Below are 26,477 nucleotides of genomic sequence, written 5' to 3'. Positions count from 1 at the left end.
TTTTTTCCTTTTTTTATTCTCATGCTGTGGATGTCGCTACTTACTTGGCTAAGATATCATCACAAATCCAAAATGATTTCAATTACACAGCGGAGTAATCACCGTTCGGCATCTGTAAGGGATTGATAAGCGGAGCTACATTGCCGGAGTCCCTCTGCAGACCGTACCACCCCAGCGGGCAGGTGGGGAGGCAGCCGAGCTTTCTGCCAGAGCATCTCGCTGCCAGCGCGCAGGAGGATGGTCGCTGCCTGCAGCTTCACATTGCTAAAGGAGGGAAGCCAACAGCAGGCAGGGTAAAGGAAGAAAAGGTTTCTCTGAAAGAAAAATGGACTGAACCACCATGTTGTTGTTTGTGATTTTAATACTTCCCTTGGGATAATGACAAAAACGGAAGATGGCAAGCTACCAGGAATATGCCACTTACTCAGAAACGGGAGAAACCTTCAAGGACAAGGACTGTCAAGTCCTATCACTCTCATTTGAGGAGGAAGGGAAGGTGGAGGGGAGGCTGCGTACGAAGGGGGCAAGGGGAGTAAGCAGCAAATCCAGTGCCCCCCTGCAGCAGACAGCAGGCTGCATCGGCTGGCTTGCCGAGCGTTGGAGTACCAAATGTTTCCCTAGCTTTGTTAACTAATTATAAATTAGGCAGCAAATGCAACAAACATGTCTCTCTCAGATTATTTCATAAGCACCTTTTTCAAAGATACAGCTCTCTTCCTCTCTTGCTCTCTTTCTGCTTACATAAGAACCAAGGTTAATTGTAATGAAAACATCGAAAAATCATTTCCAGGCTGTGATGTTTTTGTTGCACTTGTGTTTCTGTCATGCCTTCCAGAAATCTAAAACCCACACAGGAGAAGCATGCAAAAATGCCCTCATCTTTAATCTGATCTGGTCACATTAGCATACACTGTAAAATCATACACATGCCACAGTAGCTTTGCCCCCCCCCCCTTTTTTTTTTTTTTTGCTTTTTAAACATTAAAAATATAGCACTCTAATTCATGATAATGAGTCTTAGACTTTCTGAGAAACCAGGGCATTTTATTTTATTCCAAGCTTCTTACTATCTGTTCTGTGTTATTTCTTCAGAAAAAAAAAAATCTGCCTGATATTCCTGATATTTTGAATTATTACATGAGTAGGATTCTGAAATGCCAAGGGCTGTTTATTTCAATGGAACACCCTTTCATAGCTGTGCAAAAATAAATAAATAAATAAATAAAATCCAAGCACTAAAAATAAAAGGGACATCAGTCCTTTAAAAAATAAATCTATGTAATAGAGTTGTTTGTTTTTTGTTTTTTGTTTTTTTTTAAGTAAATCATGGTCAGCACATGCACTGTGTTCCCAAACAGTGACTTCAAATTCTGTACCTCAAACCATTCCATCCTGATAGTGGCTGAACACAGAAAAATATACTGTTTTTCTTCAACTATGTTTAAAATAGCATATAGAAAAGTTGTAAGCTTTTCCATAGTATCCTAGGACAGCAGTGGTTCGTGACTTCACTCTGGCTTGGACAGAATGGGCAAGTGCAAGTAAGCGTACCTCCCTGAGCACTAACAGGAGTAGCTGTGCTGATGCTCTGTCATCCTGCCTTACTCGCTGCTCAGAATATCAATTCAGCCAGTTAAACCAAAAGTCTGCACTGCACTGCACCAAAATGGAAGCTATTAAAAAAAAAAAAAAAAAAGCACCACAGCTAGGATCATTGATCAGGGAGTTTCATCTATGCTGATTTTCTTTTTTTAAATGAAGTAAAATTTAAATTCCAACTAGGATCAATACAGATTTTTCTCCCATGAAACTGCCTTTGTCATTAGAAAGCTCCAGGTAATTATATGCATGTCAGGGCACTAGGTGCAGTGACTTTGTGTTATATTAAGCACAGAGATGTGTCCCCTTTTTCTTAGCAAGTCTTTGGTACAAACTGCAGCTTTAAGGAGCACGGAGTGCAGATTTAAAACTGAATTCAAGCACTGAAAAAAAAAAAAAAGAAAAAAACAGGACAAAAAAAGTGTTATACTTGAGATGTGTTGTGCTTGGGTCCAGACCCACAAATGTTGGCGACCTCTCCTATTCTGTCAAGAAAGCAGGAAGATACTAATGTAATCTGTAATTATTAAGCTACTAAATTTATTTTTCTGTACATGCTTTAAAGATGATTTGAAAGGGTCTAAAAGGTTGACTGACAGAGTAACAAAATAGATTAAAGAAGATTTTTTTGAACTGTCCTTCCTGGATGAAGAGAGGAATAGGTTAAAGAAATTGAACACGGTAGAAAAACTTGTTCCATACATCTGGCTCTTGCCAGCCTGAGGACTGCAGCTCACAGTCACGTGTGTCATAGTACAGAAACTTCAGCCCAAGTACAGAATCACCATGCCTAGATTGGACTTGGTCAGGAAATATCCTAATCCTTGGTTGTGACTAATAGAGTAGAGGCAAGGGAATATGAATGCAAAGAAAATAACAAAAACAGGTTCAAAAAGAAAGAAAAATCTTAGTTTGAACATATTATTATGGACCCAACCCAACAGAACAAGTCTGCACATGAATAGTCCCAGTGCATATTTAATGTAGGGCCTCAAAAATATCATACCACGTAACAAGATGATCAAGCTATTTAAACTTTTTGCTAGGCTCACCAGTTTGGAGCCCATCTCCAGTGCTGTAGGCATTTTCTTGCTAGTGTTGGTGCTACCTTCAGCACAGCACTGCTACTCATCCCACTGCCACCTGTGCTACAGGAAGCCAGCCACCATGGCTGAGCACAACCTCAGAAGATGTGTTCAAGGCCAGGCTGGATGGGGCTTTGAGCAACCTGGTCTACTGGGAGGTGTCCCTGCCCATGGCATGGGGGTTGGAACTGGATGGTCTTTAAGGTCCCTTCCAACCCAACCCATTCTACGGTTCTGTGGTAAGATGCACTTTCGGGAGTAAGAATTGACCTCCTGTGTCATGGCACCATGCAGAACACTGGGAGCTTGCCTCGTTTTTAAATAGAGAAGCTATGAATGCAAAGTCACATTATATTTGTCCTTACCTACAGCTACTATGTGCACACCCTGCAGAGGTGCTACACATCCTTTCTTCTGCTGCAGACCACCACCACTAACGCAATGTCAGGGCTCAGTATGTGCTCACTACCCTTCAAGTTACAGAACAGGGAACACCTGCTAGGCATCACTAGTACCTTACAACCAAAGCTAAAACCAGCAGTTCCATCCCACAAAATAAGCTATTAAATAGCACCAATATTAAAAGGTTGTTTTGATTTATTTTTTTTTAACACACAACTGTGAAATAAAGTAACATTTTCCAATTTGCTTGGCTTTCAGCATTTCCAACTCAAAATGGCTACAACGTTAGCAGGCACTTTTTCTCGATCTCATTATAAAATTTAATAGCAAGGCATTGCAAAACAACAAAACATCTGAACAGTGCCTCTCCTGAAATGAAGATTTGTCAGCATGTCCTCATGCCTATTAAAGCGTCCAGTGGCATATTATTTAGCTCTGACAGAAGAACAATTTAACACCTTAACTTGGGGGCAAGTAGCGGAAATGGAGCAGAAAAAGAGCAGAAAATTTGAAAGAAAAATAGAAAGATGTTTCTCGGGACTAACCTTAAAAAACACCACCACAATGCTTACGGGATGTGAAAGGAAGGAGACTTTAGCTGGTGAGCTTGAATACGACCTGAGAAATTACTTCTCCAGTAAAACCTCAACTGGCAATTCAGAAAATATCCAGAGACAAAGGGAAGATTCTACCTAATTTCTTTAGAGAAAATGTCAGTCCAGATGTGCTGGTGACAGACGTCATGAGCACCTTTCAAGGTCTTTATGAGATAATTAATGACAGGAAACACAGGAACATAATTTTAATTCCTCTTTCAGGATCTTGGGGACCAAGACCTCCTTTTCAGTGAGGCTGTCCAATCAAAGGAATAGCACTGGAAATCAGCAGCAGATTTCTAATATTTTTCTAATCACAACCCAGATACTTAAACTAGAACAGCAGACTGGCAGCCTTTCATATTTTTAAACCTCATTTGCTACATTTTAAAAACAGGAATTAAATCTGTTTTCAGACGGTATTTCTCCAGTTTTGTAACATTCTGCAGTAATATTTCTGCAAAGAAACAGCTTGCATTTCCAAACCGCGCAAACATGTTGTTATCCCAGGAAGCAACATGACCTAATAAAAGAAGTAGAGGAGAGGGACCTCAGAACACCCAAATTCAAGGACTTGCCCTGCAGTTTCTTGACTATGGGATGTTAGTAGGTCACTTAATCCCATTGTGCTTCAATTTCTCTAACTATAAAATAAGTATATGCACTAGTAACAAATTACTGCAGTTATAGGTTGCTTGACTTGTTAACCCTTTCCTGTCTTTGAGAGAAAGGTATTTGACATACCTAAGTGTACTCTCTGAGGCAATGAAGGTTAGGAGATAAGCAGCACACGTTTAAAGCATTGCTTTTATTGTACAAATTACTTTTACGACTGATAAACTACTGTGGTCCATAGCACCTCACTTTCCACATCAGAATCCCAGTTTTCTCATACCTGAAAGCAGACCTACCAGAATGCCACCACTGTGGTTACCTCCTCTTTCCTCCAACCTCTGCCATCTGATATCCATGAATACAAACATTTCTTCTTCCTTTCCCTACCATCCATGCCCACAAAGAACAGATGTGCTACAAGGTTGGGCTGGAATCACCATCCCCTTCCCTGCTACAGCATTAGTGCTCTGATAACTAAACCAGGGTCACTCGAGTGAGAAGAGCCCTTTCAAAAAAGAATCGGGCCCTTTCAAAAAGAATAAAACCTAAGGACAGCAGAGTCTACTGAAAGCAGCATTAATGAGTCTGAGCTTCCTAATAAAGTTCAAGTAAACCTGGCTTACTGCCTAACCACAGCAATGACAGAGTTCCCAACAGAGCAGCATCTTTAGTTTCTCCTCCAAAGAAGTGATATGTATTTGCCAGAGTAAGCATCTGCAGCTGCAACATCTGATACAGCTACACCTAAATCCACAGCTGAAATCAGCTCCTTCGTGATCTGAACAGTCTAAGATGTCCCCCAAAATATGAAAACAGTATTACACAAGCATTGCACCTCTTTCTTAGTTTAAGACAGAATCTTCCTTACCACATGCAGATGAGAAAAACTATTTTTTAAACACTCAGGACAAATCATAACCAGTAAAGTAGCCTAACAGTAGCACTAAAGAATAACCCGAGAGTGACACAGGTTTTAGGAACTGAAGAATGAGGTATTCAATATGCTTAGGAATCACCCCTTCAATTTAATCTGTATTTCAACACTGTAAGTGTGCTGGTGGGCACACTTTGAAACAGGAGTTGTGCCAAATATCTTCTGTGGTGGTTTTCTTTTTTGTTTGTTTTTTTTTGTTTGTTTGTGGGTTTTTTTTTGGTCTCAGTGGAGATTGCAGGCCCTCACAGGCACTGGTAGGATACTGACAGCTTAATTTCAAATGATAGGATCCTACAACTGAAAAAAAGTACGTTAGTTTGTACGAGCCTACAGATTTCAAGCAGTCTACCATTCAGAGATGTTCAGAAATAGGGTTGAAATTTTGTACGTACAGATAGCTTACACGGATCCACATCTCTGTTTCACCAAACCTCGTCTTCCAGAGAGCACAGATAAGTTTAGAACAAGAATGTTGGTTCAGTACCTTCTCCTGATATCACTGATACAAAATACTACAACAATTTTCTAGAGGTTGTTTTTCCTTCTTACTGGCTAATGCTTTGTACAGGAAACCATTCATCTTCAATTGGAAAAGCATATTCAAAGTCAGAATGCATTTGAAAGAGCATCTTTTACGGTGAAACTGCCTATGCCTACGACATGGATATCAATCTCAAGTTAAGTACCACCTTTATATAGCTAGGTCTCACTATAACCTTGGATTGCTCCTTAAAAAAGGAAACTGACATATTTAAATTAATTGTTACACAGTCATATTTCAGACAGCTTGGACACTAATAAATAATAGCAGAGAATTAAGATATAAATTTGACCTGTTAATAATATTAATAAAAAAATGCATCCTTCTCAAGACATTCTCTAAGCCTTCATTCTTTAATATATGCATTTTTCATACATACCTCAATATCCTTACTGTAAATCTCAGACTGACACAGTAACTACCGTCGTACTGTTTTCCAAAACTATATCAACGACTGAAGCCTGTACTAGCATTATTTAACACAGTACTCTAGTAAAAGCAAATGATTAACATAAATTGAAATAACAGTGGGACAAGGTTCAATCATTCTCAACAATTAAAAAGAGATAAAATTTTAGCAAACTATAAAATAAGGGCTTTCAATAGCTCAGCAAATAATAGAACTGGTATACATTTTTTCTAGAAATAAATCACCTTGAAGGAATGATTTCTGTTGCGTTTGTCGTGGCATTGTTTTGTTTCATTTTCCCCAATATAACAAGATAAAAGTCTATGTATAGCTTCTTGGGTAAGGCAACCTGACCTGCTAAGCTTTGTTAAGCCGCACGTTTCTGCCCTGTTCTGCGAGTGCCGGTAATCATCCTGCATGGCGACGTGCGCACCCGCGCAGCCTCCAGGACGAGCACGAGCCCCGTGCCGGGGACCATGCAGCCACCCGGCCTCCTGGCATGGGTGATCCCACGTCCTCTGCACCGTCAGCCTCTCCTTTCCATGGCCACAGAGGCCAATTAAAAGATATGTGGCTCTTGATGTTTCTCGGCGTGGGAAGAGGGAATTGGAGCCTGCCTGCCGCATAAATCACTCCCAGCCTCCGACGTCCATCCCCATACCACAGCCTTCTGCCTTGGGCAAACCGCTCAGTTTGTGGCAGCCGGCATCTGCGGGGCTCCCTGGCCAGCAAGGGCAGCCCCCACCGGGGCTGGCAGCCCCCACCTCGCTTTCTGTGTTCGCTCACAGACTGGCTCCTGTGGCTTGAAGGGCTTTGCTGCTACGGGCTGGAGTTCGCCAGAACATTTTCACCTGGTCCCATCCTTCATTACATGGGGTTTGACAGAAGGGCTACAATGCAGCCAAACCAGAAAAAGGGTATTAACACCAACATATCGGTCATTCTGCTGCTACTAGAGCACCTGGGAATCTCTCTCACAAAGCCCATGACAGGAGTTCAAACTACTAGAGAGTCATGCTCCAGACTGAAATTATCTTGACAGCTGCTTGTAATTTTGTATATTAAAACACTACCATGAGGTTTTATTCACAGTTATATAGGGATTTGAAGTAAGTGTTCGAATGCTTTAGCAAAGGGATTTATTTTCTTAGCCTTATAAAAAGGAAGATTAAAGAATTATTGGAATACATGTAATAAATATTTATTCATAAACATAATTTATATAAAAATATTTGTTCATATTATTAAGTACATATTAACCAAATATCAGATCAAAATCTTATTGTATATGAAATAAAAATATATTGTAAATGAAGATAAGTTATCTTGGCTTCTAGACTGAACAGTGTTATAAAGAACCATTAGCTGTTTCTTAATCCCAGACGCAAAACCATGAAATAATAGCTGTCATAATTTTGCCAGAATTTCAGCACTTTCTGACATAGAGCACGTGCAGCAACAATGCCTAGGGGCTTGCCAAGGCATAAATGTTATTCTAGAATGGACTATCTAGTGCAGGCAAACTGTACATGTGAAGAAAAATGTTATTGTAGGAAAAAAAAATACACGATATCTAGTCTAGAATAACGCCACGTTAAAACACGATTCATGCATTTCTTCTTCCTTTTCCTTCGATTCCATTACAAAGACAGAGAATAAATGTGTCTTCACACTAATCTACTCCCAAGTATCTGCATGTATAGGCAAGCCACATGCATGGCTTCTTGTTTTTGCTGACCTGACAAATGCTTACATTGTACAAATGTCATCTTCAACATTTCTAAAAGACCTTATTCACAAGGTAGCAACAGGAAGCAGAACTGAACAGGGACTTCAGTGAGAAGTTAAATGGCATCTGGCAAACCAGCAATGTGACTACATACAGAAATATTTTCTAGTATTTCCTTAAGTGAAATAATCCTTCAAACTATGCACTATTATAATAATCTTTCACCAGAAACATTCATGTGCTGCAGATAACTACATTCCTAGTTAACCGAAAAGTTCTGAAAGACAAAAATATATATATCCTTCTGCTTGGTCATAAATGGGTCAAGAAAGGATTTATGGGCAAACAAAGCAAGCTAGGATCTCCTCTGTCCCCCAGAGATGCTGTAAAGCAGCCAGGCAATACAATCTTGAACCAAAAGACCAAGAAAGGATGAACCAAGAAGCACTTCTATTCCTTATAAGCTATGGTGGAGCCCATCCATGTTTAGCCAACCGGTGAGCACAGGCTACAAGGTTTGAATGTTTTGCAGACTAGATTTTAACTACCTTTTCTCGGATGCAGATTTGTTGCTCTGTCCTTCACTCAATACATAAATAAATAAATAAACATTTACAAACTAGGAATATGCTTGTAGTGGAGCAAGAAAACTCATTCTGAGCACAAAGAACAGGTAATGTTATTTTGCACAGGAAAAAAGAGGTTATTGATATATTTCACTGTGGGTCATTTGACAGCTCATGTCACAGTCTCAGAGAGGATTACAGAGACCACACGTGTCCCAGGAGAGCACGTGAATTCAGGAACCCAGAACTCAAGGCCTTGTCCAGAACTTGGCCACCAGGATGACTGACACATCACTGTAACCCTTTTCCAGGGCTAATACACAGACACAATTTCTTAGTAAGGTTTTTGCTGCAAATAAATCTGTTGGATGTCTTAGCGTCCAGCAATAAAACTGCAGACCATAGCGATGAAATCCCTGCAGCCTCTGCCTATTCAAGGCTTGCATAAGCTACCATTATTCTTGTTCTCTGGCATATGCCCTTGCCCAGTGGATATGTGAAGATCATGCTAACATCTGAATCTCTATAAACGTACAAAGAATGGATGGACATCAAAAAACAAATAGTAAATAAATACTAATGCCTCACTGGAAGGTTAAGAGAAGAAATAGACAAAGTGTATTTAAGTCATGTCTCCGGAAAAGGGAACAAGAAGGAAAAAATCTCAAGCACTTGTAAACCAGTCAAAGCAAGCAAAAGCCTCATTCTTTCCCCCTTCTTAAACCTTCAGAAGGTGTTTTATGCATGGACTGTTAAGGGTCTGATAAATTTAAGACCATTAAGCATTCATCTGCCATTTCAGCTTAGTAATTTTGAAAGCGTCCTGTGCTGTCAGATAAGCAGCTGCTACTCAAATTCTACTTTAAATAGCATTGCTTCTTAGAAATTCATATATTTGGAAGGACTCCTTAATAATCTCTTTAGACAAATAGTCATTCTTTTAATACAGCATTGTCCTGCAAAGATAAACTGCATTCCATTTTGTACTTTTTGTTGACTTGTTGTCTAAGGCAGACCTTCCAGTCTCTAAAAATAAACAGCTTATAGAGTTATTTTCAAAAGATCAAGAAAAAAGATAAGTAATGCATACACTTATATAAATTTTCAAACACTGAAACTACGTGTAAGGTTAGGATTAAGACCTGTATTTCTTGAATGTAGATCAGTGGCCAAAGTGATGTCAAAGATGTTAGCTGACCTTGAGGATAAAGAAAATTTTGCAGTCCTCCATCATGTACTTAACTTAGTTCACTAAAGACATCTAAATGTTCTGTGCTTACATACCATAAAACAGTTAAACACAGATATTCCATATTAATTATATTTAATACTCCTAACTTCGATTTGTGGAGAGGAAAATTAGGTTTCCTGAGAGCTGCTGTAGCTTCCAAACATCATCTTATTCACAAGCAACAGAAATGCTTACAGCATTATATTTAGATAAAGTAGTGATGAGAACTCTCAATATATTATTTGTAAAATGAAATCCCACGGAGGTGGTTTTTTATTTATTTATTTATTTATTTATTTTTTCCTCTTGGCATTTCATTAATCCTATCTCAGGAACAACAACAACGGAAGATCATAGCACAGGTAAGAAAAAATAATAAAATATATAATAAAGTACAGCTCAGAATTCTATGTTCCCCATATCTGAAATGCTGGAAACTGTGTGAATATAACTTTGGTGAATGGGGAGAGAAGACTCAAATACAAGCCTCTTGAAACCCCCAAGATGACATATAGTAGCCATGGCTTTCAAATAATTAATTCTCTAAAGAAACATCTAAATGCTAAGATCAAATATCCTCTAAAAAAATGCAACGATTTCTCAAACACATTTTATGTAAGCTGAATGTTAGCCTTTGATTTTTTCTTGTTTTATAAAAATCCTGGGGTCCCCCTTAATTAATGATCACACACAACACTTCGTGTACTCAATGCTGGCAGCAGTCCATGCTGCCACCTGAAGTGTTTGCTTTCATTTGCTAGGGCATTTAGTTGTCGTGTTTTAGCTGACTACACTGAACCAGCCTTCAAGAGCTCTAAATTGTTTTAGAGCTGCCCAAGAGGTCGCTCTCCAGCAACCCGATCCGTCTTCCATTCAGTGTACTCAGCAAAGCAAGTAACAACACCTTCAGTTCCCAAAAGCAATTTAATTTGCTATAAAGAAGAAAACAGACTGTACGCTTAACTGGAAAAAAAAAATCATAGCAGCTTTACATGATACTCTACAGGAACATGGTTAAATCTGGTTACCTGTTATTCAAGCTAATAACATACAGCATTTTAAATCCTAAATTTACAAAGTCTGCAGTGTCCTAAGGAATTTTTCCGAAAAGCAAATGTTATCCCTTGCTTGTCAGCAACATCACTTTATAGCTAGGTGTCCTATGCATGTGAAAGCCAGAAATATCCTTCCCATATCAGATTTGCAGCCACTCTCAACAATGGTATCTGAAGTCCTTCCACTGATGCTAGTAGAAAGCAAAGCACTCCATATAATCCAGTATAGTTTCCAAGAAAATGTACAGATACAAAAATGTTTGTTTGTTATTAAGAGCAACCATTTACTGTGTCTATCCTCTAAAATAGTTGGGAAAACATACCTGTGACAGCTTTCCCTCCTCTTCTTCCTCCCAGCAAGATTACAAAAAAAAAAATCTGACACATGAAAAAAGAATTTCATTTTACATCACTTATTTCTAGTTTAGATTGGGAGAAAGTAAATAGAATTACGCACATGTAAACTAAAAGTCTACAATCAAGATGGACTAGGAAGTCTATTATTAAAAAGCAGAATAAGTTGATTTCATTTAGAATATAATATTTCAAAGAGTTTGAAGTTAGGCATTTGTAAGCTAATGAAAGAAATCCAGTGCACTGGCAGGAAGAATATTGGCTTGCAGTTCTAGTTAGTGCTGCAGAACTGACTGATAAAACTAGAGACCACTGTTAAACCATGTGGCGAAGGAACTTTTCCATTTTACAATGTATTCTAAAAGTTTACAATGCATTACATTGCTAAAAAAAAAAAAAAAAGAAGCTACAGATTTGCTGTAAACAGTCTTTTCTGTTCCATCAATAATATCCACATTTATCTTTTATTCCTAGATAGCTAGGTACAAAGGCACAAAAATGATTGTTACTGACTTTTCCTACTATTTATACACAAAGTACTGATGATTCTGCTCTGCCCGGAGGGAACGGACAGTTTCCAAGTTGAAGCTGTGGGCCTCTTACAGGAAAAGATACATAAAAAGATAAAACCACAGTTTACGGAGAACAGTGTTGGAAACTACCTGAAATCTTTCAATATGGTATTTAAGGAATCTAGGGGAAAAACATGAATCATACAAATTAGAGACATAACAGCAATAAAATAATGATCTACACCACAATATTCACTTTATACAGTTTTAGGGTGCCATGCTTTCAGGAAGGTAAAAATAATAATTACCACAAACAAAAGGGCAGACATCCTGAAATCACAGCCTATAAAGAGCAAAATTACCTCACTTGTGACAAAATCTAGTTTCTTTTCTCCTGTTTTATAAGAAAGCACAAGCATCTGATTTACTCAGGCAACATGAATACTGAAAGTGATTGCAATGAAGTTACATTAGTAAAATGTGCTACGTGCGTTTGCAATATCAGCATGAGAAAGTAAGCTAGTGATTTCAATCTTAATGAAAGAATTGCATAACTAGAACAAGGAAACAAAGGTCTGGCGCTGGAGTTTGTCTATCCCCAGGAGCACCAATCCAAGGAATAATACTAAAACACGAGTGACTTGCGCAATAATTGTCCTCTTGGCACTCAGCAAGAACGCAAAAATTTGCCAATGGACATACAAAACAGTGTCAAGTTGAATTACAATATATTTACAAATATTTAGTGATAACTTTCATAGTTGTTCAGATTTATTTTTTAAAGACTGGAGACCTCAAGATGGTAAGAAGATAAAGCATCAATCTTTATGACTAATCTTACTCTGGATTTTCAAACCAATCACCAACCTTTTGTAAATATGATCCTGAATGAAATCAGGAATCACTTGAGGTTCATACAGAGCCAGCAGTTTGATATTCAGCACTTCTCTGGAGACAAGAAAACAGTAAGACTCAGATTCCTTGCTCCCTTCCCCTCTCACTCTACACTTGATCTGTAAATAACCATTTCTACATTTATACGCTCTAATACGATCCCTATGGAGATCTCTCCCAGATCTCCTACACACACCTTACATAAAATGTTGCCTCTCTCCTCATCACCACACAATCATCTCAAGCTCAACAAGACTACAGAGATGTATATTTAGCTGTAAAAGAATGAAAGTTAGCACAGCTTATGTTCAGTTATATCATCCTGAAAAATACTTCAGTGAAGTACTGAGCAATTAGTTTGTGCTGAACTTCGTGCTGTCTCAATTATATTGTTCAAGCCAGATACTTAAAACTAGGTTTGACAGTTTTACCTAAAAGCAGCATAGATGTGTCTCTTAAGAAAAGATCTTAATCCATCCAACGTCCCCTCTGTTTGCACCTTCAGTCCCAGCTGCCTACCACCAAGGTCTATGACCAGGAAACATCCAATTTTGAGCTCAGTCCTACTCTTCACATCGAAACTACCTCCAAGATACTAGTCTAAATACTACCTCAAGCAAAGCGCTTCCTCTTCTTCCAGCTAGAACATTAACTGAGGCTCTCTTGAGCTCCAAAGCTCACACATGCACATCAACTCTAAATTCTGCAGCGCACCTAAAGAAGCAGGGGCTCATACTTCTCAGTCATTTGGGGTGGGGGTAGAGGCTCTTTAAAAGCTTCTCAAGAAAAGCTTCCCAACTTGGGTATCACAGACACTGCAGTAAACTTAGCCAAAACCACAAAACATGCAGTTAAATATCCCAGATTCATAATCCACTAAAGAAAGGAAGTCTCAATATTTACTACAGTTAACATTTATTTACAGTGCCTATGATGAAAGAGAGATTTCTAGATAGAAGGGTGACCACACTGTAACAGCATTAGCTCAGGGCTAGGAGGATCTAGATTTAATTTCAACATTCATCACAAACTCTCCCTGTAACCTTGACCAAGTGATTTAGTTTCACCAGGTCTGTTTCCTCTCTCTAAATATGACAAATTATCTCCCAAATGTACAGTGCAGACAAACAGAAGGTTGTTAAATACTCAGTCTTTCAATAATTAAGGTCTGTCATAGACAGATGCAATCTACAGCAGAAATATAAAATAAATATTAAGCAACCAAACCACTAAATAATTTTATTATACTCTATTGCATTGCAACAAAAGTTCAGAGGTGTGAACTCTACTTCCATGCTTTCCCAAACATAACTTCTTACAGGTGAGGAGGACTATGGACCTTTTTCAGGGGATGTTTAAAATCACATCACCAAACTACTTTCTCTTATTTTTATAGAGGAGAAAAGCCTCAAAACTGTTCAGAGGACGTTACCCCATTTTTAAACCCACGCACACTCTGGTCATTCCTCAGGGCAGAAGATTATCAGGCATGAAAGCCAATCCAAGACTGAGGTCTGACACAACTGCAGCCCCAGCTAGACCAGCTCTTCTGTCCGACCTCGTGAAACAACAGCTTTTCTTACTGCCCCATATTCCTTGCTCCTTGAACCAAAGTGACCCCTATTAATCTAATTCCATTTCCTAATCTCTTCAGATATAAAAACTGAACAGTAACTCACTACTCAGATTTCAAGCAGCATCACTGCAAAAAGAAAATCTCTCCAGAATGCACACAATTCATGGGTTAAGTGAAAATTGTCACACCTAGAGCATCTCCTCAAAACCCTACACAGGCACGACACTTCTGGAACTCTGTAAAAGCCTCCAGCATCAGGGGTGAGGTTTTTTTTTGCATTTTCTTCTAGCACCACCTTTTAAAATTTCTGTTTCTGTCTTCAGCTGTGCGCTCCTGCTTGCAAACATTGATGTGATTTTTACTTATATGCCCACTATTTAAATATGAAAACCATCACTAACAGCCCTACTTTCAGTAAGTTCATGCACTAACAGTGGTAGTAAGAGCTCACCCTCTGCACCTCCAGAAGAGGTTCTCATCTTGTTCCACAAGACTCCCAACACGAGGCCGTGTAGCTGCCCACAGCCAACAAGGCGGGGGGGGGGGGGGGGGTTGCACCAGTATGGTCCTGTGCAGGATGAGAGTGGGGAACAGCGATCAGGTTGCAGAGAGAGCAGCTCCCTTGCAACAGCAGCAAATGAGGCCAACCCACCCGGCAGAGGAGCAGCCTGCACAAAGGCATTGAATTTGCGCAGACGGAACTGGGAGCTGCCATTTCTGCACGCTGCTTTGAAGTGTACCACTAGTGACGTTAGTATCACAGTTTAGAAACCTCTGCTCCATAAACATAAAACTCCTCCAGAAAAGATGCGTAACAGACCTATTAAACATTTTGAACTGAAAATTACATAGAATACACTGAACTGCCAGTGCCCAGACTGCTGCTGTCATTGCGTTTTTCTGCAGAACTGAGAACTTGCAGCCTAAGGTACGTGGCCTTTTAGTTGTTAAGACGACTACCCACATAGGAAACCTTTTGCTTCTGGCTGCAGAAGCCTGCTTAAAGGCAGCAAAAGATAGAAGCAAGGAATTTTAATCTCAGTCACTTGTTTCGAAGGAATGCTAAATAGGAAGCTGAAGAAAATGTAAAAGCTTTGAGAAATCTTTCAGCACAGATTTCAGCAGAAATACCCAGATTGCGTGCTTAGCAAGCACAACTGGAAATCCTCAAAATGTAGAGATGGGATGTGGGGGGAATGCTGTCCCCCACCACAACCACCCCAATCTTTCCAGTATGGCAACATTAACTATTTCCTAGCAGCTAGTTCTATTTTCTCCCTTTCACCTTTGTAAACAACATTTAGATCACAGCAGGCAGATAGAATACTCTCTCTTCCACAAAAAAGCAGACATTGCTAGATACAAGAGTGGGTTGCTTGGGATGTTTTTATTAACTTTCTCCTTTCTGATACCATTTCTCCATCTTGTACTGGGTTTCCTCACTGGCTGCACAGGTAGCATCCAAGTGAATGTGACATTAACCATGAAAAACTTCTGTTCCCCCTTTTCCTTTCAGTTAACCTCTGCACTGTTGTTTCTTTTAGTCAGTCCTGCGTGGTAAGACGACAAATTCATGCCCGTATAACAGAGGTATGAGTGGTTGTTGCCAGGTGACCAGCAAATACCTGATAAGAGTCCAATCAGCCAAAACTTCTCACAGGTATAGGAATATTACGGAAGTAACCAAGAAAAAAAGAAAAAAAAATGCATTCTGGTTCAAGGTCCTCTTTTTAGTTGGATTTAATTCCATTGTTACTTTGATTGCAGTTTTCCTTCCTTTCCCTACTACGCAGAAAGTGAATACCCATGTTTTCTTCTCCAGTGGCTGGTTTGCAACCCCCGTTTCCTTACTTAGCCACTCTGCAGCACGCAGCGAAGGCTTGACAGGCTCACAGCCCTGTTCTGCTCGGAGCTACCATGTTAAACCTGCTGACGTTAGGTGAAATTAGGTCAGCACGAAAGTGCTAGTGAAGGGGAATAAAATCCTGGATCTCATTTCTCTCCTTGAAACAGCAACCACACATCAGGGGCATTATTTTCCATTTTCCATCCTGTATGGTTGCGGTAATTTGGATTCTCTTCTACTTAGAAGAGCAAGAGTGGAGGAGGAGAAGGAGGAGGTGGAGGAGGAAAAGGTACTAATCTCTTTAGAAAGCAGCACTTGACACCAAGTGTGTAGGTGATAATGACTACTTCTAGGGAACTGACATAATACCAAGCATTTACAGTATAGTGAAACTTTGCTCTAAGAGGAGCAAAGGTCCACTGAAGCGATTAATTCATGATTTTTATTCCATCACACCACAAGAGAGCTACAGTATAATTAACTCTAAAGTGACTCTACAGTTGTTTATACATCCACAGTGAGAAATGGCAGCAGTACATCATCCCAGTTGCTTGTCCAGAAAGCACAAAGAAGGTGCAGTTCACCTTTTTTCTTTCTCCAGGATTGAAAATTTCAGCTATTATACTGAAAATAGAATGAGTGAATGCACGCTCTTCCATGCAGAAAGAACAATAAATAAATGAACAAACACTAAATTACGTGTGGCAAGTAGCAAACATGTAAGAAGCAAATTTTAAATGAATCACAATAATATGAATGTTCCCCAGGTCCCCACACATCTCTTCTACATAATTAAGCTAAAACTGCCCTAACAGACGGAAAGAAAGCTGCAATAGCTTTATTTACATATAAACAGTTATGCAACTGAAAACATAAGTCATGCATGTGAGGTAATGGAGAAACTATCAACACAGTTATTGACTACACTTTAGATCTCCCTTTCAAATGTCAATTACAGTCTCTTCCACCTTCTTACATATTCTTCTCTGTGAGGACTACCTTGTGCCATCCCTACTTCAAATACACTAAAAAGTGTCCCAGTCTTTTTTTGTTGTTGCTGTTTTAAAGCCTGAGCCAAGGCATATTTGTACAACATGTGCCTAAGCTATAGTACAAAACTAAAAATTAACTAGGAACACACAACTTTGTACAGCCTACCATAAAATGCCACTCATGGTGCAGCAATACTAATTGAACCATGTCCTCTTTTGAAACCTACAAATGTTTGCTTGAGAATTGTACGTTTCACCACAGCCAATCTCAGCCTAAGGTTTGCCAAGTAAAGATACTAATGCAAGGCTTTTTGCTAAAGCCTGACTTGTTTTGAGGTAGAATTTTCCTCTAATCCTGCTTATTTTATTGTTCAAATATTGTTTTTGCCCAAGATATTGGCCCCTATTCTTTACTCCCAACTTGGATGTCTAAGTTTTTATTGTACTATTGTGTCATTTGGCACATGAAGAATGAGGTTAAGTGGTAAATGATTACCTTATCTTTGCAAGATGAATTAGGCCTAGGCACAAAGGTGCCAAAAGTAATTATCGTATTAGATGTGGCAACATAAGAATCACAAAGTTAACCTCTGCGCAGCTATTGCGCATCGAGCTGTGCATTTGCTCATGTTCATCAAGTTTCTGCGCACTCAGATTTCTCATTCATACATGACAAATAAACCTCGTCATCCACATTAATGTCTTTGTGAAGGTCGCATAGCTCAGTTATCCATGAGAAGTCTCGTGTTGCAAAATCTGTGGGGGTTTTGTTTAAACTGATTTTTCTCCTTACATACAAGTTCTACAGGTTCCTTATGATGCTGTTTTACAACACAAATCATAAAGTTCTGATGTTAAGCAGCATTTTACTTGGCAAACTTACAGGAGAGCGGAGCACGTCCAGCAGATCTAAGAGCTGACTTCTGCCGGAGTGAGCTGTGCCACTTCTTCCTTCTCAGACGCAGGTTTTCCCTGTTTCCCGTGCATGGCCACTAGGGCTTGTTTTGACCTCAGGAAGACATGTTTCAGAGAGCAATATATATGAAAAATTTATTTCAATCCTCCCTACACTCCATTAAAATATGTTTCTGCTCTCTTTTTCTTCCCTAGTGAGCTCACGGCCGTGTTAAATGCAAGAAGAAGGAAAACGTCAGGGAGAAGGAAATGGGGTACTCTTTCTAGTTTTGTCATCAAATGTCCCTTAAAAGATCTTAATTTCAACTCCAGGACATTATCACTGCCCAACTGAAAGTAGTCAGCTATAGGGAGTAAGAAATCCTGATTGGAAGCTAACTGACGTGGTATCTCGAAGTCAAATTTAAGATCATAAAGACAGAAGTATTGATTTTGCTTTCCTGTGATACTGACTTATTAAAACAAGCAAAAAGTCACATACCCCTTTTACTTTTGTACATTTTGAATGTTGCACTGTTTTGTTTGTTTGTTTGTTTTTCTGAAGTTATGTTTGTAGCACAGAACTTTCTGCTTAACAGAAATAGAGAGCTATATGGTAACAACAGGTATTATGAAGGTCTGAAAATTTTCCATTTAGCTCAAAATGAAGTTGAAAGTGCATTAAGCACAGGACTTCCATAAGGTGTTAAACTGCATGGTTAAATTACATGCAATCTTACGGCATGCTTGCTGTCTCTGGAAAGAAGGGAGCCAATCTACCATAGCAGTAGTTCTTTTAACGAAATAACCAGTAATCCTATTTTCTAAAGGTTGGATAGGCAGCTGTAGAGGATTGGAACTGCAGCAGCCCTCTGATCTCATCACTTTCCGTCCAACCTCAGAGTCAGCTCCACGTGGTTCACTGCTCCTTCCACCCCGCAGCCTGGCTTCCTGCAGCCTAAGCCAGTCATATTACGTGTAAAGTTCATGTGCCACCCAGAAAGGACTGAGATCAGCTCAAAGATGAGTGCAAGAACCAGTGCAAGGCCGGACTGGGACCATGACTGTGACAGGAGATGAAAGCAGAAAGGCCAATATCCAGCTGTTGCACCAGCCAGGGCTGTGACAGAACAGCGGCCTGATGGACGTGCTCCCACCCACGTCAACCCCACCAGTAAATGATTGCCTTCCACCAGATGGAATTATTCTATTGCTAATGATTCCTCACTGACCACAGAGTATCTCTAAATTCAAGCTATGAAACTGAATTGCAGTGCCCCAGTGGAGAACATCTGTGTGTAGTGCTTATTTGCCGTGTAAAATCAAACATAAATCACTTCTTCCCAGGAAACTATGGGCTTTGCACAGGTGACAAAGTTTTCTGTGTCTCTCAGAAATTATAGCCCTATTTTCTGGTCAGTTATCACAGCTTTTTACTGGTTTTTGTCATGTGGCAAATAGTTGAGATTATCCCAATATGTTTTATTTGTACTGTTAGTGAAGTTACGTGCTCCCAGTTGTTAGTATCTTCCACTGCGCCATGTGGTTAGAAGCACTGTTAGATCAGTTAAAAAAGAAAAACAGGTCAGTTGCAAAATCTGCAGCCTTTTCCACCAGGGCTGCAAAACTGTTTAAAAGGCTCCCTAACTCCAATTTTAAAAGTCCCATTTTAAAATTGCTACACTACTATCAGTGACAGGAAAACAGTTTCCCAAAAGTCAAAGAAATGGCCCACCCACGTTTGCAGATCTAAGCAGTTAAATTGCAGCTAGGAAGCTTGGGGGAGAGGAGACAGGTGCGAGGTGGCTGCTTTCAACACAGCACTGCCAAGTTTCTAACAGGCCCCTGCACATCCCACAAACCTGCACTGGGGCTCTTCACACTGGGCAGCTCCTCCTGGCAGGTGAAAGCAAGAGACGAGAGGCAAAGTTTGCTCAGATTTCTCAAAGATTTCTCTGAACACAGGAGCAGGGAGCAAGAAAAAGATGGAGGAGCTTGCAAAGCTTCCCCTGCATCTGAATTTTGGTTGTTCAAAGTTAAACTGCTTTAAATTGAATTAAAGAATATCATGTATTAAAGCGTGTTTTGTAACAGACGAGGCAGAGTAGCAGCCTGCACAAATTCCTAATCACTAGAATTAATCTGTCATCTTGCAAGGTCACAATCAAGAGAAAGCACCTCTGGAAAAATAATAGGTGATGGAAAGACAGAACGAGCAAATAAATCAGTGGCTAAATATTGGTTTCTAGGAAATTATGCTGTTGTTCAGATGAGACTCTGCTATTTCAAATACCTTCTCAGCGTTTTTCAGGGAACAAGGTTTTCCATTTGACCATCAACTCAAATTAATATATTCTAATCCTTTCTAGGTACAAAATTGAAATCAAAAGAGAAATGTGACTTTCACAGAGTCCCAGCAGCGCTTCTGAAATGCTCTGTGCTGACATGCAGATTTCAAAAACATGTTAGAAGATTTTTAACCTCCTGCTCTTTCAAATCAGTTGCAGTAAAAGATATGTCTTTTTGTAACAGGAGTTTTCCCTGTAAAACAGTTTGCATATATTAAGAATTTATTCCAGGAGAACCTTCTTTTATTTTTGAATATGAATTAAAGGACTACTTTAAAAATATCACAAAAATGAAATTTTGAAGATGTATTGGAAAGAGCTGTTAACTCCTGAATTTCAGAGTTACTCCAAGTCCGCAAGTAGTATTATGGTCAGTTCTGTCTTGTCTATCAAAATTCATGGGACCAAACGATCTACACTCTAGTTTACAGCAGGACATTATAAGTTTATTTATAAATTAGAGACAGAAAAATAGCAGAATATTTCCAGTAACTATTCTTAAGACACAGAGAGAATCATTGAGATCTCCTGACAGAAATCCTTTTTCTCCAAATTAAGTTGCTTTTAGTAGCTATCCTCAGTTTAATGAGGAATTAAGAGGTATGGATGTTTAATGAAATTACATAAATATCGTGAACTACAACAGTGAATTAGAACACCATTCGGCTGGCATTATAAAATTACTGGTAATACTTCCTTCATTTCAATAAAGCATTGTTATAAGAAAAATCTATCTTACGGCAAAATATTGCCTATCTATGGGCAGGTGATAAACACAAACTGGAGACAGGCACAACAACAATGCTGATCATCCTTGAGACCAGTTCCTCTTGAAACTTGAATACCTGTTCACTTTAAATCGTAACTGAAAGACCAGCCTTTGCAAATTAGGCTACTCTCTCCCACCATTCACCATGGTGTCTCCAATTCTACCTGCAATGCAGCTCCCTTTCACATACCACCCCAAGTAAACAGAGGATTTAAGTTTCTTAAGATTGTCTATTGGGCATTTTTTTTAATGGCAGTTTAAATCAAGATATAAAAATATACCAATATTATAACAGGAAATAGTGCAGGAAAGATAAGGAAACTTATTTTTTTTATAAATCCAAATTTTCATCCATTTACGCTCTTAATATATATCATCATTCAAAACACAGGAGCACACCGAGTATACCAGTCACTTTCACACTATGAAGAAAAAGAGTTATTCCTTTCTCTGAGCTCCCTCTCTCTTTGTTCACCTTTAAATATTTTGTCAGAACACATATTTCCAACAGCAAACATGTCCTGAATGGAAGGAGAGCTGTGAAAAGAATTAGAACAGAAAGAGTACTAAAGGAAATACTTATGACAATATTTCTGCACAGACTTGGAACTACCATCTGCTCACAACAAAATAAATAGTCGTAACTGACTGGTCAAACTGTGCAAACGCATATACTTCATTTATTTCACCAGGACTTTTGCCTGATTTGTATCTACAGCCTACAACGAAACAAAAAAACAGGGTTGTAGAGAGATTACACTGAACCCTTAAAACTATATTCCTTCATAGTTTGAGTGAAAAAGTTAAAAAAACAGATAATTGAAATAATATTTTTTGTACATTACTTCTTTCTGCATTGAGAAATTTGGATTACTTCTCAGCACTCAATGAGGAACAAAATCCACTGTCATAAAGTTTAATTAAATTCAACCACTGTTCATTCAAAGCTATACCAATTTTTTTTCAATATACTACTTTATTTTAATTATACACAAGGATAAATGCATTCTAGTTTTAGGACTGTGCTTATGTATTTTAGAAATACCTGTCACATTATCATTATGGTACTTTCTTTTCCTTGTGATGTTGAATTTTTACACAATGCATAACAGACTTGTAGCAAACTCAAGCCAGTACCCACATTAATAAAAAGGACTATAAACCAATGCAAGATATAGATTTTCTTAAAAAGTCACACTTTGTAAGAAGTTGAACTTTTCTGATTGTCTTTTCCCAGAAATCTCACCCCCATATAGCTCTACTCCATGAGCACTAATGAAGAATCTGTCCTCTACCTTTCATCTCCATCTTTCCAAACAAGTTTAAAAAAAAAATAGGAAAAGGAAAAAAAAAAAGTGTGAGAACATATGTAGATCTTATCTTTTGCCTTGCTGCATTTTTAAATTCTATTTTAGCTGGTTTGGATTATTTTGTCTTCAGGCACAGCAAACATCTGGGGCTTAAAGCCAAGGGTGAGTTTTGAGACTGCCCACGGAATTTCCTCCATTTTGCAGTTAGCTGATCACCATTCACGGCTCCTGAGCTCTCTCCTTGTTTTTCCCTACTGTATTTTTTAAGTATGTTCTTTCCAAATACATCCAAATGACTCCCCTGTTCAAGTTTTATGCATTTTCATTTAAATAGATAGGTGGAGGAGGTATATAAACTAGCATTTCCCCATCCGTTTTATGTAAAATTGTATATAAGACGATGCGTGCACCACTAAAATAGCAGTTTAAAATGAATCATTCATACCAGTTTCCAACTTCTTGTAAAAGACGAGGATTGAACTGCCAGTGCAAAAACTTTGAAAATGCCTTATAACAAGAGGCAGCATTTGTAAATATAACGCAGTGTAGGAATGCAAAGATAAAAAGTAATCTAGATTATGTTTGCTTGTTTGTTTAAATTTGTAGTATGACCATTACCTATTTTACTCAAATTTGACTACAGAATTAATAAAAGCCTTGTGGCATACAAAGTTTACGAAAAAAATGAAGCACCATCACAAAGGTCAGGACTTCTGCAGCAAAACCAAAGGATTAAAATGAGACTCCAGATGGAAAACAACCGAAGCTTTTCTTAAGCAAGTTTTAAACCTTACTAGACCTTGGCTGGTGATGAACTACAATAGTATATATACAAACAAGCACACAAACTCCCACGTGTATTCACACATATAAAAGCATTAAAGGGAGGGCTTAACATTTGTTTTACATTCTCAATATTTTAAATGATTATGATTATTTCAGAGGATTTTCTATTTCTCCCATTCTTCTTTCACATACAGATTGCAATAAAATGATTTTTCAGGCTTGCAGGGCTTTCTTCTCTCTCCTCCTTTCTCCTTTTCCTTAACTTTTCTTTGTACTGGTGCATGTTTTCTCAAAATTAATTCAAATTCCACAAAACCATAATAGAAAATTCTCTGATCCTTAATAATCTCATGTCTTAACTATTGCAATCTCTTTCACTTCAGCCTTTGTAAATCCCAATTTGCCATGCCTTAATTCTTTTCTAAAATACCCACTAAAACGATCGTGATGGCTCTTATATTTGATTGCATCATCCTTTTTTTTTTTTTTTTTAACCCCTTTTTCTTCCACAGTTGTATCAAGCAACAACTCATTGCAAGGGTCTCCCCAACTCATTAACCTGGACATGGTATAGATGCCTTTGTCCGGCAGATGCTCTTTGTCTGGCTTAACTGCTCATTTACCAGGATTTTCAGGAGTCACTAGCTACACTTATCTGTTCTCAAGAGGCAATCCCACTAACCTGCAAAATCCACCAACCAAGCTCTATCAAGTCTCTCTTCAACACCCAGTGGTTCTCTAATGAATGCAGACGACTCGCTCATGACTATTAGGAACTCTGCTTCAGATGCAACTTCTGACCCAGAAAGTCTCTCAGAAAGTGGTTACAGAAACAAGAAGTTCCCTTGCTACTAAAACTCCTTCCACAAAGAAAGGATCTGCTATTGACCCTTGTCAGAAACCGTATATAACTATTTGCTTATTTTCAGGAATGCTACCTCATGGGATTTAGAGAAAAGCTTATGAGAAAAACAAAAACAGTTCAGCACCACCCTTAATCCTGACACCTTGCAAAGCATATGCTTTTTTTTTTCATTTCATCTCATCCATAAAGCACACTGGCATGTAGAAAAGCATGCACTCTTAAAGAAACAAGGAAGGAAAAAGAAGAAAGAGTTTAGTTGCTGAAAGTTACGTCTATGCCCGCTGGGCACAGATTTCATTTCCATTTCAGTGCAGTTTCTCAAGTAAGACTGACAGAGACATTTACAGTGGTGAATCATACTACTCCAGCAAGGCTGTGTGCTATTTCTCTGGGGACCTGGGGGATGATGGAGAGAGGAAGAATTCCTTGGCATCAAGGCTTGGCACCAAAAACATAAGTGGAGGAGTGGGGGCAGGAGGAACTCATTGAGGTCATTCTTACAACCTTTTCAGTGGGCTATTTCATGAATACCTAATAGAAACAGTTTATAAAGACTTATATGGACTTAACTCCCTTAAGTTGCAATTTATAGCCTAGAGGCTAGGTTTGGTTAGAAAGAGTAAGGATAAAAATATCAATAAAGAATAAATAGAAAGTTATTCTTGGCTCTTTTTTTTTTTTTTTTAACCAGGCACGCATGCCAGAGAGCAGCAGCTTTACCTGTGGGTATCAGTTCACCTCCAGTACGAAGCTCGCACCAGCTGCTCCAGCAGAATTCAGCACAGAGTCAAAACCATTTTTTCTCTTTCCTCCTACAGCTTTGAAGCTACAGATCTGCTATTGCCAAGTCCCTCTTTTGACGCTAGAAATCCAGTATGATTTACAAGTGCCTCTCATATACACGTTTTTTTTAATCACTGCCTCTAATATTTCCCTGGCCTTAATCCTTGTTCTAGATGATACTGATAGAGAGGAGGAACTACCTGATATAGATGAGGTGCTTGGACAGCTGTTCTTGTGATAAAAAGTTGTTGATTTGTTTTTTCTTTTTTTAAATCAGGGATGGAAATGTCCATTTAATGGGCAACAGCAAGACATATTTGCATTTATAAATCCAATAGTGGGTGTAATACATGGTCCTCTTCTGATCTGGGCAGGAGGATTCACAGTGGTAAACCTCTGCTTACATACTCTCCCCCCACTCCCCTCCCACAAAAGAAAAAATACACACACACACATATATCTATAAGGTTCTAAAATACAGAAGTTCTGCAAACAACATTAAGAAAACATTTATCAAACTCAGAATAAAAAGCTGTGATCTATTCTGAATTCCACCTCCGTTCAGTTAAATTGCTTTGAACTGGGCCTCAGCATTTTCAGCGCTCTTTCATTTCAAGAGAAAAAAAAATACAAACACAAAAAAGAGTTTTCCTCCACATTTTCTTTGCTGAACTTCATACCAGTTCAGTACTGGTACCAGGAACAGGCACCAAGTGATTTGGTCCGAAGTAAAATCAAACAGAGGCAGCAATTTTCCCAGCTATCAGATGATTAAGCTTTGCAGGACAAGCAAATGATATGTAGAAATTCCATAGCAGCTAATCAAAAATAAAACTTGAGAAAGCAGCAAAAAGCTCATAATGAAGAAATATATTCCACCACAGGTGGCAGGAAATTGTAGCTACCAATAACAAGTGTTATGGGGCTCAAGCAAAGAAAGAAAATTAGCATAAGCATGAAGGAAAAGTAGTGATAGCACCAAAAAAACCCTCCTCGGAGCACTCTCCAGAAATCTATCATGAGAATCAAGTGAAAAGCAGTAAGTAATAAATTTGCATTTTCTGTAAGACCTTGCATTCAAATATTCTTAAATATTTTGTGAGCTTAAGTAGCTGGTTGCAGACCATGTGTTGCTTGCATACATAAAAAGCGAAGCATCACTTCACTTGGTGTTGAAGCACCGACATCTGCAGGGAGAGATTACTGAGAAATCTAACACGAGGCCTAAGAATAAGTCACTTAGTCCATCCAAAGAGGGGATGACAAGGATCGCGATTGATAAGCCAGTACAAAACCTGCATTTCGAGACACTGAAGAGACACACAAGGTGCAAAGAAATGAGGAGTCCAAAGAGAAGGCCAAGGCCAGGCCCTGCACAGGCCAGCAGCGTGGCCAGGATGACCAGGGGAGCGTGGCCAGCAAGGGGGAATTGCAGGTCAGACACAAACTCCCCTCCCATTTCCCCTGCTTTCCTAAATGACTCACCAGCCTGAGGAACGATGTAGGAAGTGCGATGGATTACACAACCCTGCAAAACTGGCAAGTGCCAAAGAACCATTCAAGAAAGGTATTGATATTACTGGCTTAGATGAACTCTCCAGGGGAAAAATGGATAGGAATTCAATAGACGATGATTAGATCATCAAACTGAAAGCAAATGGAGAATTTTTCTACTTTGCTCTTGTAAGAGTGCACAATTCAGTCAAGTGAATGGAACTCTAAAGGCCATGCAGGCAAAATGCAGACTTAAAATTTAAAGCAGATAAATGAGATGCACCAGCAAAAT

General features: G+C 38.9%; 1 protein-coding gene across 23 annotated transcripts in view; it reads right to left on the bottom strand.

Moving 5' to 3' along the window:
- The window catches only part of ATP2B2 (ATPase plasma membrane Ca2+ transporting 2), a 415,848-nt gene that overhangs the window by 234,574 nt on the left and 154,797 nt on the right, over nucleotides 1–26,477 (bottom strand). Inside the window, exon 1 of one of the 23 annotated variants that reach the window (XM_080606729.1) lies at nucleotides 45–26,477. The exons of 19 other annotated variants lie outside the window; for them this stretch is intronic. The gene's annotated coding sequence lies outside the window, so the exon portion shown is untranslated. The remainder of the gene's footprint in view (nucleotides 1–44) is intronic. 3 more of the 23 variants (XM_080606715.1, XM_080606727.1, XM_080606722.1) reach the window with 3 other exon arrangements.

This window comes from Anser brachyrhynchus (genome assembly GCF_964034855.1).
Source record: "Anser brachyrhynchus genome assembly, chromosome: 10".
NCBI classification, from domain to species: domain Eukaryota; kingdom Metazoa; phylum Chordata; class Aves; order Anseriformes; family Anatidae; genus Anser; species Anser brachyrhynchus.
The sequence above is the reverse complement of the archived record's forward strand: the minus strand, read 5'-3'. Positions and strand labels throughout refer to the sequence as shown.